This window comes from Corvus cornix, chromosome 2, assembly GCF_000738735.6.
Source record: "Corvus cornix cornix isolate S_Up_H32 chromosome 2, ASM73873v5, whole genome shotgun sequence".
Taxonomy (NCBI): domain Eukaryota; kingdom Metazoa; phylum Chordata; class Aves; order Passeriformes; family Corvidae; genus Corvus; species Corvus cornix.
In genome coordinates this window covers 94,332,812-94,345,557 of record NC_046333.1, presented here as the reverse complement: position 1 = coordinate 94,345,557, position 12,746 = coordinate 94,332,812, and the positions used below count along the sequence as shown (strand labels likewise).

Genomic DNA, 12,746 nt, shown 5'->3' with positions numbered 1-12,746 from the left:
TCCTATCCTGCTTTCAGCTCCCCATATCTGCTGCTGCTTTTCAGCAGCTCCCCCTGGCCCCTCAACCCATGATCTTCTCCCCCTTATTCCCATACCCACCCTGTTGTTGATTTTGTACAGTTTATATGACAAGTTTACACAGGGCAGGAGTCCAAAGGGTATTATCTGCGGTGGATGCTGTAGCACCCCTTTCAAACCTAGAACTGGTGTGAAGCAGCTCCTGAAGTGACACCAAGCCCCACAGCGGTCAAGGGTGGGGTTTCAAGTTTCTGAGGCTTATTAAACTATTACTGATCATATAAAGTACAGCAGTGCCTGAGCACCAGCCAAAATGAGAAGTCTCGGTGCTGGGAATAAGCTGGCTGGGGCGGACTCTGCCTCCTGAAAATTTTGAAAAGAAAACGGACACGAGAAACAAAATGATGGAGGGAACTTCCAAGCACAGCAAGCAACGCATTTGCTGCCAACATTACATGAGAGCCACAGTGTCCTTTTGCAGGATGTGCTCATAAAAGAGAGATCTATCCCCAGCTATTTGGGGTCTCCTATACCAAACCCAGGTGTGGACAAGACACCTTCCTCACGTGAGCCAGCCCTTGGTGAACAGACCAAGAAGTAAAAGGCAGCAGCTGCTTAGCAGCCATTAGTAACAGGTAGTACTTCCTGCACGTGTTTCTGGAGGAGCTCTGCAATATGGCAGCTGGAGAGGAGGGGGTAATCACTGACTTCGAGTGCCCCAAAAAACACTGAGCCAAACCCCATTACAACGATGTCTGTCTGCTCAAATGGACTGGAAATTTAGCAGAGATACAGAAGGCTTTCCACTCCAGCAGAAAGAACAACATCTCTCAGGCAGTCTGAGCCACTTCCAGTTCCAGCTGGGCATTACTAGCACATGCTAAAATGGGGGGAAAGACACCACCATAAATGCTTTCAGTACCCAAAATAAGAGATTCATTTCAAATTTGGGAGTCCAGATCATTTTTGTTTCTCACTTTCTTGTTAGCAGGCATGCACTGTAATTTTACTAAAAGGTGCAGTTTCATATTGTAATTTTAGCAATAAATCAAGGAAGCATTTTCTGCATTATGCTATTTATTAGCATTAGACACAGCAAAAAACCACAGAAAAACCCAACCCAAAACTTACAAAAAAATATGCAACGAAACAGAGAAAAAACCAACAACCAACCAACCAACAAAACCCCCAAATACAACCACGTGTTAGGAACACTAGAATCACAGCTTTTCTGTCTAAACTCTGTTTGTTTAGGCAATTACAGTGCCTGCTACTTACCCATAATGTTCTCCTTTTAGTTAGAGTGCTCTGCAGATGATTTGATGCTGATAATGTCTGGTTTTCTGGGGGCAGAGATGAGAAAGGAAACGTTACTCCCGAACTCTGACCTCCGTGGATGGCTTTCTGGGGAATGCACTCCGCTAATTGTCTTCTTTTGGAGCTGCAGTGGATGTAATTGCATATATAAGGCCTGTGTTTTGCTTGCGTTACTCTTTTAAGGTACAGGACTGTGTCCACAATGGTGCATTAAAGTAATAATAATGAAAATAGTATCCATCAAGTAATTCCAATGCTGTTACCACCCTGGGATGGAACTATCCTGCAAATCCTGCGTGGTCACACCCAGGCTCCGTCCACCCCCATGCCATTAGCCCTCTGTTCTGGATGGCAGGGCAGGCAGTACCCACCTTGCAATTCTCAAGCTTGCAGCTTTCTTTCCATCTAAAAGAGTATTTGGCAGTGTAGTTAGCCCTCCCTCCTCGGCTGTAAGCACATGTGCGTTTTGGTGTGTGCACATCTTCAGCACAGTTGGAGAAGGAGCTGTCAGGGAGAAGCTCATAAGCCCTCAGCTTCACCCTCCTATGAGGGAGAAAATATTATCATGTTACAGGTGAACAAACAGACACATTTAAGCAATACACCAAGCACTAGCATGTGAATTAGTTTAAAATTAATGAAGGTGGCCACACTGTTATTGAATCTTCCTCTCACTCTGCAGATGTGCCTGCAAACCCTCCGAGGCTGGCTGTTTGTGCAGAAGGGCCCCGGGGCACACACTGGGGCGGAATTCTCCCCTCAGAGCTTTTTCCTTCAAATAATGCCTTTTCCCCAGAGGAAAAAAACAAAACCAAAACCAAACAAACAAAAAAAATCCCCACCCCATATACCATCAACAACAACAAAAAACCCAGCTTCATTTTATTCTTCCTTTTACTCTCATTTCCTCCTTCTCTTGAACAGGGTTACTGTTAACACTACTTCCAGGCTAAAGTGACGTGTCTCATATTTCGTTGGGATTTTTTTCCCTCTGTGGAAAACCCTAGAAATAAAATATTCATAGGAGACCATCCACGTATTTTTCCAATATTGTATTCTTCACTAAAGTTTTGTCTGTACTTGAGCAAGAAATTTGTATTAAAACTCCTGTTTTCCCTTATTAATTTTGTCGAAGTTCATATGTTAATTTCAGTACAAGTGTGCATATAGTTTTGTACCGAGCATCCCTTTTATATTGCATATGTAAAGGTCTAGTCTCCCTCTACATACAAATAGTATACCAGTACATCTCCCTCTCATGTTCTTTGTGTTTACAGGCATATATATACACATGTATGCGTGTTTATATACATACCTTTATGTGTGTGTGTGTTCCCCTGTGTGTATATATGTGTATATATATATGGATAATACATACATAATTGCCCTGGCTTTACAAACGGATGCCAGCAAGCGAATACCTGTCTATTGCTCTGTCAAATGTGACTCGCTGGGAAAGCTATTGGGTTTATAGAAGAGACAAACATTTCAGGCACGCCATTCTGGGGTAATGAAGCATGGCAACAAAATATACCTGTGCAACATTTGATAAAGATGAGCTGACACACCAGTCCAAATAGGTTCTTTTGTGTGTCTGCACGTGTCTACCATCATTGCTTTCATCTTAAAACAGGAAGGTAGCAATAGCAGCAGCAGCTGGCAGGAACCACAAGAGGAAGAGCAGCTCACACAATTAAACGTCGTTTACCTCTGGCCTTTATTTCACTCCTCTCTCCCCCTAATTTATTATGTGTTTTCTCCATCTCTATGCAAAAAACACGGGCTCAATTTTTCTTTCTTTCTCCTGCTATCTAGCTCTTTTTACAGAGGGACTAAACAAGACAATAGGCAAAATCCCATGGTATTTAGCTTTGGATCTTAACTTGAAATGCTTCTTAGTGGGGTTTTTATGGCCTTTATTGTTCTTTGATTAATGTAAAGTAAAATTAAACCCTACAGTTACACATTAGAACATCAACTAGAGAGAAGGCAAAACTGCACTGTGTACCTCGCTTTACAGAAAACATCTTTTGTTGTGTCTAATCTTCAGAGCAATGGAAGGGAAAAGCCTCACCTGCTGTGGGGACTGGGAAGGGAAGGGAAGGGAAGGGAAGGGAAGGGAAGGGAAGGGAAGGGAAGGGAAGGGAAGGGAAGGGAAGGGAAGGGAAGGGAAGGGAAGGGAAGGGAAGGAAGGGAAGGGAAGGGAAGGGAAGGGAAGGGAAGGGAAGGGAAGGGAGTCACAGACTTCAGCTGTGGTGCCAAGCACTGCAAGTGACCCAAGTTACAGCACTCTCCTCATTAGGGGCTGAGCAATAGCCCTAATTTAGACACAGCTTCCATTAAAGTCAACAGGAATTGTCCTGGTATATGGAGCCAAATAGAGAGGTGTCTCAGGCTCTGCCTGACTGCCAAAGATCTTGCTTTCAAGAGGGGCGGTATCTAGACATAATCAAACATTATGATGATTTTTATGTGGTTCTACACCAGTTTTTACCAACGAGAGATGCCTGCATAAATCTTTCTTCCAGGGTAAATTTAAAACTAGATTTTCATTGCCTAGGGATATATATGTGTATGCTTGCAAATATTTGTATTCAACTCAAATGAAAACTTAATTACTTATAGTATTCTGGTTAACATCTTCCACTGAACAGGCTGAGGTCTTTCTTCTATATATACTGTATATGGCACACTATTCTTCTATGTATATTGTATGTGGTTTCATTCCTTTTTCTCTTCTTTTTGTTTAAATAAATATGCCCTGCTCTCATCTCTTCTCCTTGCACAAAATCTCCTTGGTATGTGTGATTTTCACTTTGCCAGCTTCTAAATTCATTTCTACTCCATGTTTCCAGTGGTTCTTTTCTTCTTCTTTTTCCACAGATGTTTCTAGGTAGAATGCATAACAGTCCAGCTGAAGTAAAATATTCAGCATTATGGTTTTTGAATGGGGTTGGAATAGGGGAGCGAGACAGAACGAGTTTGGCCCCTCATAATATCTATACTGAAGCAACACAGAACTGAAATGGATCTTTTTTCTTTCCCCAGCTAGTAAAACTCCTGCTAAATCTTAAAGAGGGTTCACAGGTTTGCATTGCATATTCCTCAAAGCAGCAATATTTTCATTATTTACTACTAGTCAATGTGTCTGGTTATAAATGCCTCTTAACATGCTTATTCTTTTCAATTTTCATCAGTAGTCAGAGCATGGGAACTTCAATTTCAACCTCTGGTTGTCCCCCACCTTGCACCCATTTCATGAAATCTATTGTATCTGTAGCCAAGTTCACAAGTTAAATGACACATATGTTGCCTTTCTGTTCATTTTATCTGACTCTAAGACAATTCAATTGATGCTCAGCATAAAAAAAATTCCCCAAAATTACAGAGCATCTCTGCCAAAGGTAAGAATAGGTCAAGAGCCAAAGGAATTTAAGCAAACTGTCTTTTATACACAGGAAGCAGTTAACATATGGAATAAAAGAAGAGGGATAGCAATTGATGAAACATTTGGGAGAAACTTAGATAAACAATCATAAAAAAGATTTAGACAAGTGCTTGGAGTAGCCAAAAAAATAAATAAAATTGGTATAGAGTGTGCAAGTCACTTCATCGTCCTTCCAGTCTGAAATAGCTGAAATAAAATAGCAATGAGCAGATAAACTGCAAAATATCATTATGATTTAGTAGCCATTTCTTTCCATCAGAGCTACTGTTTTAATTTTCATTCTTCCAAATTACAAAGTAACAATAAAATATCCTTTTCGATTTATGGCAACGAGATCCTTTTAATTGAATTTCAGAAATGAGTTGATTTGACTGATGGGTAGGTAATGGGAATATACTATTTACAGTTGGAAATGCATTTCCAGTGGAAGGATTTGAAAAAGCACAACAAAATAGATATTTATAAGCAGGATTTTGGATGGCTTACATACACACAAAAATATATATGTTGACCTTGAGGCACAACAAACAATATTTCTGTTTAATCCTAAAAGCCTCTACCTATGAAAAAAAAGTTCATGAGCACTTTGACTATTTATTTTAGTAACAGGCAAAATATACGAGCACTGTGACCTCATTATAACTCGTACTTTTTCTCTCTGTACAGAGACATGGGATTGACGGTGTTTTTTCCTGAATGTTAAGCCAAATCTGGAAATACTGGCGACTTACAGGCCGTCTCACTCTGCCCAAGAGCTAATGTGGAGTAGCCTACATCAGCCATCACTTTTTGCATTGCAATGGCAAAGTTCCAGCTGACTTTAATGGAGCCAGAATTTCACCCCAGGTGCATTATTACAATTGACTAGGGTCTGATAGATTGATTCCTGAGATGCTCTGGATTCCAGATGTGGATCTCATAAAATTGTAGAGCGTGGTGTGTGCAAAGCTTTTTTTTTTTTTTTTTTTTTTTTTTTTGCCTTTTTCCCCCCATTAAATAAATAATAATAAAACACAGTCCTTGTAAGCAGTGCAGTGGAGAATATATGTTTTTTTCTCCTCTGTCTTCCAAGAAATACCTCCATCTTCTTTCTCTACTACTTATGATCTCACATTTATATAGTAAGGAGAAAGAAACAAAACTGTGACCAAAAAAACCAGCCAGTGAGCTGCATCTGGTTTAATGTATACGTGGAGCTGAGTCTGTGTGCCTGCTGAAATTTTATCAGCAACACCTACAATAGAAAGCCTAATCAGAAGCCAACTGTGTTAACAGAGACTGAAAAATAAACTAAAAAGCCAGGCATTGTAAGAGGAATAGAGCAAAAGAAGCCTTTTGCAGGAGGACTTGGTGTGATAAATAAAGGGAGAAGAAAGGAAGAGAGTACTCCCACTCTAAAATAAAACCCCTCAGAGACCTGGAAACCACATAATGCCATCAGCAGGGCAGGTGTTTCCTGTTCTTGGGCTGCCTTGCCTTGGGAAAGGGAGGATGGCTGCCCTTCTGTAACTAGGTATTTGTGCTGGCTCTTCCAATTCACCTTTCTGTTCTCTTTTGCCCTTATAAATATTTGAGTTAAGTCCATCTACATCCATCTCTGTGTCTACCAGAAATCTAGGGATTTCCAGGGAGAGGAAAAAAAAATCTCTATTCCCAGGAGCCAAGTAACAGGGAGACAGTTTCCACTCAGTAGGGACACAATAAGAAAATCTGAGCATTTTTTCTCACTACACTTAGTAGTAGCAGAGAGAAAGAGTCCTCATGCCTCACAAGACAGATAGGGAGACAGGGACCACAGAAAAGCATGGAAGATGTGCAGTTAGTAGAGTTATCCTTCTGCTCCCTTCACCTTCCCAGGGGTTGGTAAACTGAGGCAGAACACAAGTGACAGAGGCCAGGTAGGGAAATGATATTCAGTGCTGCAGTGAGGGCTGGTCTTGTGTTTTCTCACAACTTGGTGGAGCACATATGTGCTGCACATAAGTTAAAAAAAAAAGAGATGGGAGGAATGTGGTCTATGTGTGTGAGCAGTGGGAAACTTGCTATGTAGAACAACTTTCAAATATTTCCTAGCAAGGATGTGTCGCCAGATGCAGAGGATTGCAAAGAAAAACAAGCAGGGCCACCAAAAAGAAGAAACATACAAAAGGGAGATGCCTGACCTTGGGGTAACGCTACTAAGAGCTGTAGAACCTGCCCCTGCTCAAGTCACTGAGTGCAAAGCAGCAAAAGCAGATTGCACAGCACCAGGTAAAATCCCAGAAACTGTTAGATCGTGTGTTAAATGTGACTGAAAGACAGAATGATAAAGAAGGAAGAGGTTTCATGAAGTTACATGGAGCAGAGATTAAAATCACTGTACTGTATTAAAAAACCCAAACATACACTATCAAGGAATACCAAAAATAACTATCCCTGTTTGTGAGCAATACAGTGGTGTTTTAAAACACTCTAGCCGCTGTATTAAAAGACATGTCTGGTCTTGTGCTTCTCAACAAATGTCCCTGTTTACAATTCCTACTGTGGACACAAAAATATTTTGTGTGAATTTGTGTTTGTGTGGAATTATCAGATGCATCCAGCCATGGAAGGACAAACATGGACAAGGTCAAAGGAAAATATTCTTTAGAATAGCCTTTAAGCAGGCAGAGGAATTAGGCCTGATTTATGAATGTATTTCCACAATTCACTTGAAAATTTGTAATGTCTGTGCAGCCTGGCAAGAAAAAAAGGTGAGGGTAATGTGAAGGAATGCTTCTATTCCACTTTATTGTAAAATTATCCCATGTTACCTGCTCTAATCCCCTGAAAACAAATTAAATCCTCACTAAGCTGACTTTAAATCAATAGTTTCATTTAAGAATAGTGTGACTTAATAAAAATAAAAAACTAACTGGTCCAGCCAATTTAAGAGGGAAATAAATCATTGCCCAAGGAAAAAAGCAGATTTGACTTGTATATGGGCCACAGTTTTGTTGAGGGGCTAACCTGCTGTCTAAATTAACTTGGGGTATTTTACAAATCTCATCAGCCTCATTCAGAAATCTTCTCCACTGTACTAGGGAAGAAGGTTGCCAAAAAGAAAAAAAAAAAAAAAAAAAAAAAAAAAAAAACCCAAACAAAAAAACAACCCAACTGGAGATGTTATGAAATGAAACAATATTTCTGAGAACACTTAGTAAATCATATAAGAAAATGTGCCTTTGAATTGCCCTGAAACATCACCTCACACTTCAGCATCTCCCTTGTCTAACTTGTTTGGAGAGGATGTTTGTGAAATAAAAAGGATGCCATATTTGCAGCTAGGGCAAGAGCAAAACATTAGCAATGGGAGAGAAAGGAGCAGAGCAATGAACAGACAGGCAAGCTGCCAGCTGCTTAATTCATTCATACAGCAAAACTAGTTAAAATAAAAACTGAATAAATTATTTGTAAATCTATAGATTGAATTATCCCTGCAATCTTTGCAGCTTGGTGAAGGTATTACTTCAACGTTATTAAGTGTGGACATATTTATCACTAATTTACCTTTTAAATGTTATGAAACTTGCATAATAAAAGTCTTAAAGGTTCAGAAGACCAGAATATAAACAGAGGCCACAATGAACCGGCTTACTCAAATCAGTGCAAGTTATGCAGTGCAAGCCACTGACAGCAGGAGAATTTAATAATCCTGACTCCAGTTGACTTATTCTAAGCATTCCCGGATGAATACCTTTCTCTGTCACCACGTTTCCAGGCAAGCCTTTGAAAAGTATCTTTTAAATAACCTATGTAAGGGCACCCCACAAGTTGGCAACAAAGGACAAGACTGGCTTGTCCAGAATCTCAGGAAATGCTTTAACTATGCACCCGCCTTGTAGCCTACTGTGATAATCTTTAGGAGCTGACAAGGTTTCTGGATTTGCCTTAAATACTTTGGAGTTGACGAAGGGATTGCAATGAATCTGTGAGCTTACAGACCTGGCTTAGAAGAAAGGACTTCTCATGCAGCATTGCTTTACATTTACCTGATTGCCTCAACACGATCCAAAAAGATGTTAATATCTTCATCTCATTTTTTTTTTACAGCATTCATGAAGCAGTAGGAATAAACACTAATGATTCTCGTGATGAGAATGCTAAGAAGTCATGGGATGAATGGGGAAGAAAACTTAGAGGCATGTGAAGGAACAGTGACAGAGTGTAAACTTTAACCTCTGTAATCTCCCTGCTGCACCAACAGCACAGACTTGCCAGAATTGGCAGGTCCAACATAAAACTACCTCGCAGAAATGTTTCAGTGCAGAAGGAAATGAACAGTAAAATTTCCAAGTTTATAAAAGCGGGGAAGCTGTTCTTCTTTGCTTAGTTTTATTCCTAACGCAAACATTACCACAAAGAGCAATTATATTTTAAAAAGAATAAAGATGCTTAAGAGTGCCTAGGCTTTCAAGGAACTGGAAGACATGGACTTGGAAGGCTCCAGAGGAAATTGGAGAGTATATTGCAGAGCAAAACACTCCAAACTGCCCTGAACCTGCCTGACAGAATACTATATGACTGTGTTTAACAGGTAGTTTGGAGTTGCAGTTATCCATATTTGTATTCCCCAGTAAGTGCTCCTAGGCTCTGCTATCCCACTGTGATTTTGAGATATGAGGTCTTAAGGGGAGTTGGATCAAATAGTGTCTCACGAGATCATCTGCACTGGGTCTTTTTTTCTCTTGGTTATAATTTTTCTTACCCTTTCTTGATTCTGAGCCTTCCTATTTATTTGTTATAAGGATAACCATCTGTGTTAGAGCTAGAATGAAGGATCATTGTACATGTTACATTTGTATTTGATGGACTCCTTGCCAGATAAAAATACAGTATGTGGTCGCACACAGTATCAGGCTAAAAATACAGAAGTTGGTTTTCTTTCTGGCTTGGAATTATATAATGAGCTTTAAGATTGAGCTTCATATTCCTGAATATTTATGGCTGCACTCTCCTGAGTGAGAAGGCCTTCACTATCCTCTAAACTTCTAATTACTTTTATTTCCAAATTCCTTAGAAATTAATGTTTTCTTTCATGCTAGCCAGAATTCTCCAGGAATCTGTGAAGGGAACATCCAAAGCTGCCCAAATCATTGGGCCATTCAGTTCCCGCAAATTAGTATTTTCAAAGCATATTCTCCTTTTAGACTTCTCAACATACTTTTTTTAATTCAGTATCTCCCAACCACAAAATCTGACAGTATCAGAAATTAGTGGTATTTTTTTGAAAGTTTTTCCCCAAGCCATAGGTCATGACATTTCTGTTTTCAAAGCCTTTCTGTCTTATTGGTCCTCCTCTAGTTTCAAAGCTGAACGTTCAGCAAAAGGTGTCTATTTTGCATTTGCAAGGTATCTTCAAATCAACTGTTGCCTGTAGTAACTTGCAACTTAAATGTGCAAACTCAAGCCTGTTAAAGAGAGAAATGTGAAGAATGCAAATCAGGTCCGAATTGTACTGACAAAATGATAACACTCAGAAAGCACTTGTAAGGTTGTGCAAAAGGTCCACACCTTGAAGCTGAATTTTGAATACTTGCCCTTTAAATTCTATTAGAAGTTTAAGGCAAACCTCTGGGTTTCTTAACATTCAGTTTTGACAAGTGAATAAATTACTAAGAGAATATAATTCATTGGTTTAACGGAAAGGAAGAATAAGTTAGCATGTAAAGACACTAGTAAATGATACATTACAGACATCATCATTGTAGCGCTACACGTGATATTGTCCTGGGGCATAAGATTATATATATATTTTTACCCAGTACAGAGACAAGGACACAACTCCATTGGTTAAAAAGAAATAAATGAGTAATAATAATGAACTAATGTGGTGAACATAACACATGCCCATATGGCATATACTCTGCATAGGGAAAAGAAGCAAATAATTGCATTTTAAAACCCAAGTGTTGCTAGAATCTCTACTTTGCCTAAAGGGCTCCTTGTTACTTGTGCTTAAAGGTTTTGTTGTTGTTGTTTTGGAATTCTAGGGTCCCATTATTAGCAAAAAGGATTTGCAACCCTGTTGCAGTGGCCCAGCCCATCAATGGGCTGTGGCAATCAAATGCCCACGAGACTCTAGCCCTCCAATGGCAGGATGAGGGCAGACCTGAGGAGGGATCTGAGGGTGGATCCATGGGTGGATCTGAGGTCTGAGGCCACCACCCCCTTTCTAGAAGGTTCTGTAAGTTTGAGACCCACCCCCACCCCCCCCCCCCATTGGCTCCTTGACCTAACTCCCTCGTCCATGTTATCCCCATTGGTTGTTGTTCAAAAAGTTCCACCCCTCTTGTTGTACCCCATTGGTTAACTCCCTTTTCCCCCGTGCACTATCTCCCTTAGTATAAGAACCCTGGACCCTTTGATTTTTGGGGGTCTTTGTCCCTGGATCCTTCAGAAGAGTAAAGCTCTTGGGACCCACACAAGGACATCTCTCTCCTTCTTTGCCCCCGGTGATGCCAGCTCATCCACTTAGCAGGTTGGGATGTGCTCCCTCCTACGAGGAGCCAGCATTGAAACTTTTTTACCAGCAGCCGCATGGCAGCACCGTCTGCAGAAGGACGCTGTGTCTCCTGAGGCCGAGGGCACACTCCGACGGCGTCACAACCCAATGTAAAGTCGTGTGCTTTGCTGTTTAACAAGGTACACGTATCTGGGGTCATTCCATCCTCCTGGATTCACTCTACTGGTCAGACTTTCAGGATATACTTGGGTATAACAACCAGTTGATAGCACTACCTATTAATCTCACAGTGCTTCATAAATTAGATTTTGTAATCTGTTTGCTTTTACATTTTAATGTCCTTGGCATCTAATGCACCATAATATTAGTTTTTAATCTGGATAACATAAACTACAAATGCTTGGATGTTCCTGATCACCTGGGTGATGAGAAAATAGAAACGCTCACTCAAACTTATGGAGATGAAATTGCAAGAGTTGCCAATTTCTGAGAAGCTCTGTGGATGTGTTTAGCTAGTGCAGTCCACTGTGCATCCCCACATGCAGGATGTTCCCTCTGTAGGTGGTCAGCTGAAAGGTTGTGTAGTGATTACAGAAACCCAGACACCCATTCCCATGACAGAGAGTTTCTTGTGTTACTTGTACATGCCTAATGCAATTGGAGCTAAATTTACAGCCTGCAAATATCTTCTCCTGAGAGAGCTAGATTTGGGGGGCTGTGCAAAATTTTTCCTTAGTAAGAGTGTTGGTTGTTAATCAAAATAAACAAATGCTCTAAATCCTTAAATAGATCCTTCCTTTCATGTTTGTTTGTGGAATCGCAATAAATATTTGGGGTTCTGGATAGCTTTTGCCCCCATTTTCCACTATCACTGCCCATCATATAGCTGACTATACATGAAAACTTACCAAGAGACCAAACAAAGAACTATAAATCTTTCTAGCTCATGGTAATCTCAGCATTCCTGGCTCCCAGCTGATCTATCAAGAGGTCATTTGGTTGAAAGCCAACTTACCAGACCTCCTTCTCTCGTCACTGTTTTAATTTCCTCTTTTGCTTGCTTTATTCTCAGTCCTGGTTCATTTTTAAAGAAAAAGCATTTGCATCTTTAGAAGGAATGCCATTTTAAATAAGACATTCTTGGGCAACAACAAAAAGGACCCTCTGTCTCTGAGGATGTGTCTTGACAACTTGGTTTTAGTGTTTGGGAACACATACCACTTTGTTTAGTTCTGTACAAGCAGATAGTTTCATTCTACTATTTAATACTACCCCAAGGAAAACAAAAAAAAAAAACCTGAAAAAAAAAGAAAAAAGGGAACACAAATCATTAGCTACTTATCCCAAGCCTGGATACTTACTGTAGACAGCCGTCTTCTCCCTGTCTGATGGCAGAAGTATTTTAAACACACACGCAATATCTTCTCTTGCAGATTTGTGTATAGTCTGACACACAGAGAATCAGACACAGGATGGGGG

General features: G+C 40.2%; 1 long non-coding RNA gene across 1 annotated transcript in view; it reads right to left on the bottom strand.

The window, feature by feature from the left end:
• Nucleotides 1-1,871, bottom strand: part of LOC109143848 — a 71,344-nt gene extending 69,473 nt beyond the window's left edge. The window contains exons 1-2 of the long non-coding RNA XR_005604490.1: nucleotides 1,707-1,871; nucleotides 1,297-1,361 (exon numbers count right to left, since the gene is read on the bottom strand). This is a non-coding gene — a long non-coding RNA (uncharacterized LOC109143848). The remainder of the gene's footprint in view (nucleotides 1-1,296; nucleotides 1,362-1,706) is intronic.
• Nucleotides 1,872-12,746: the final 10,875 nt, after the last annotated feature.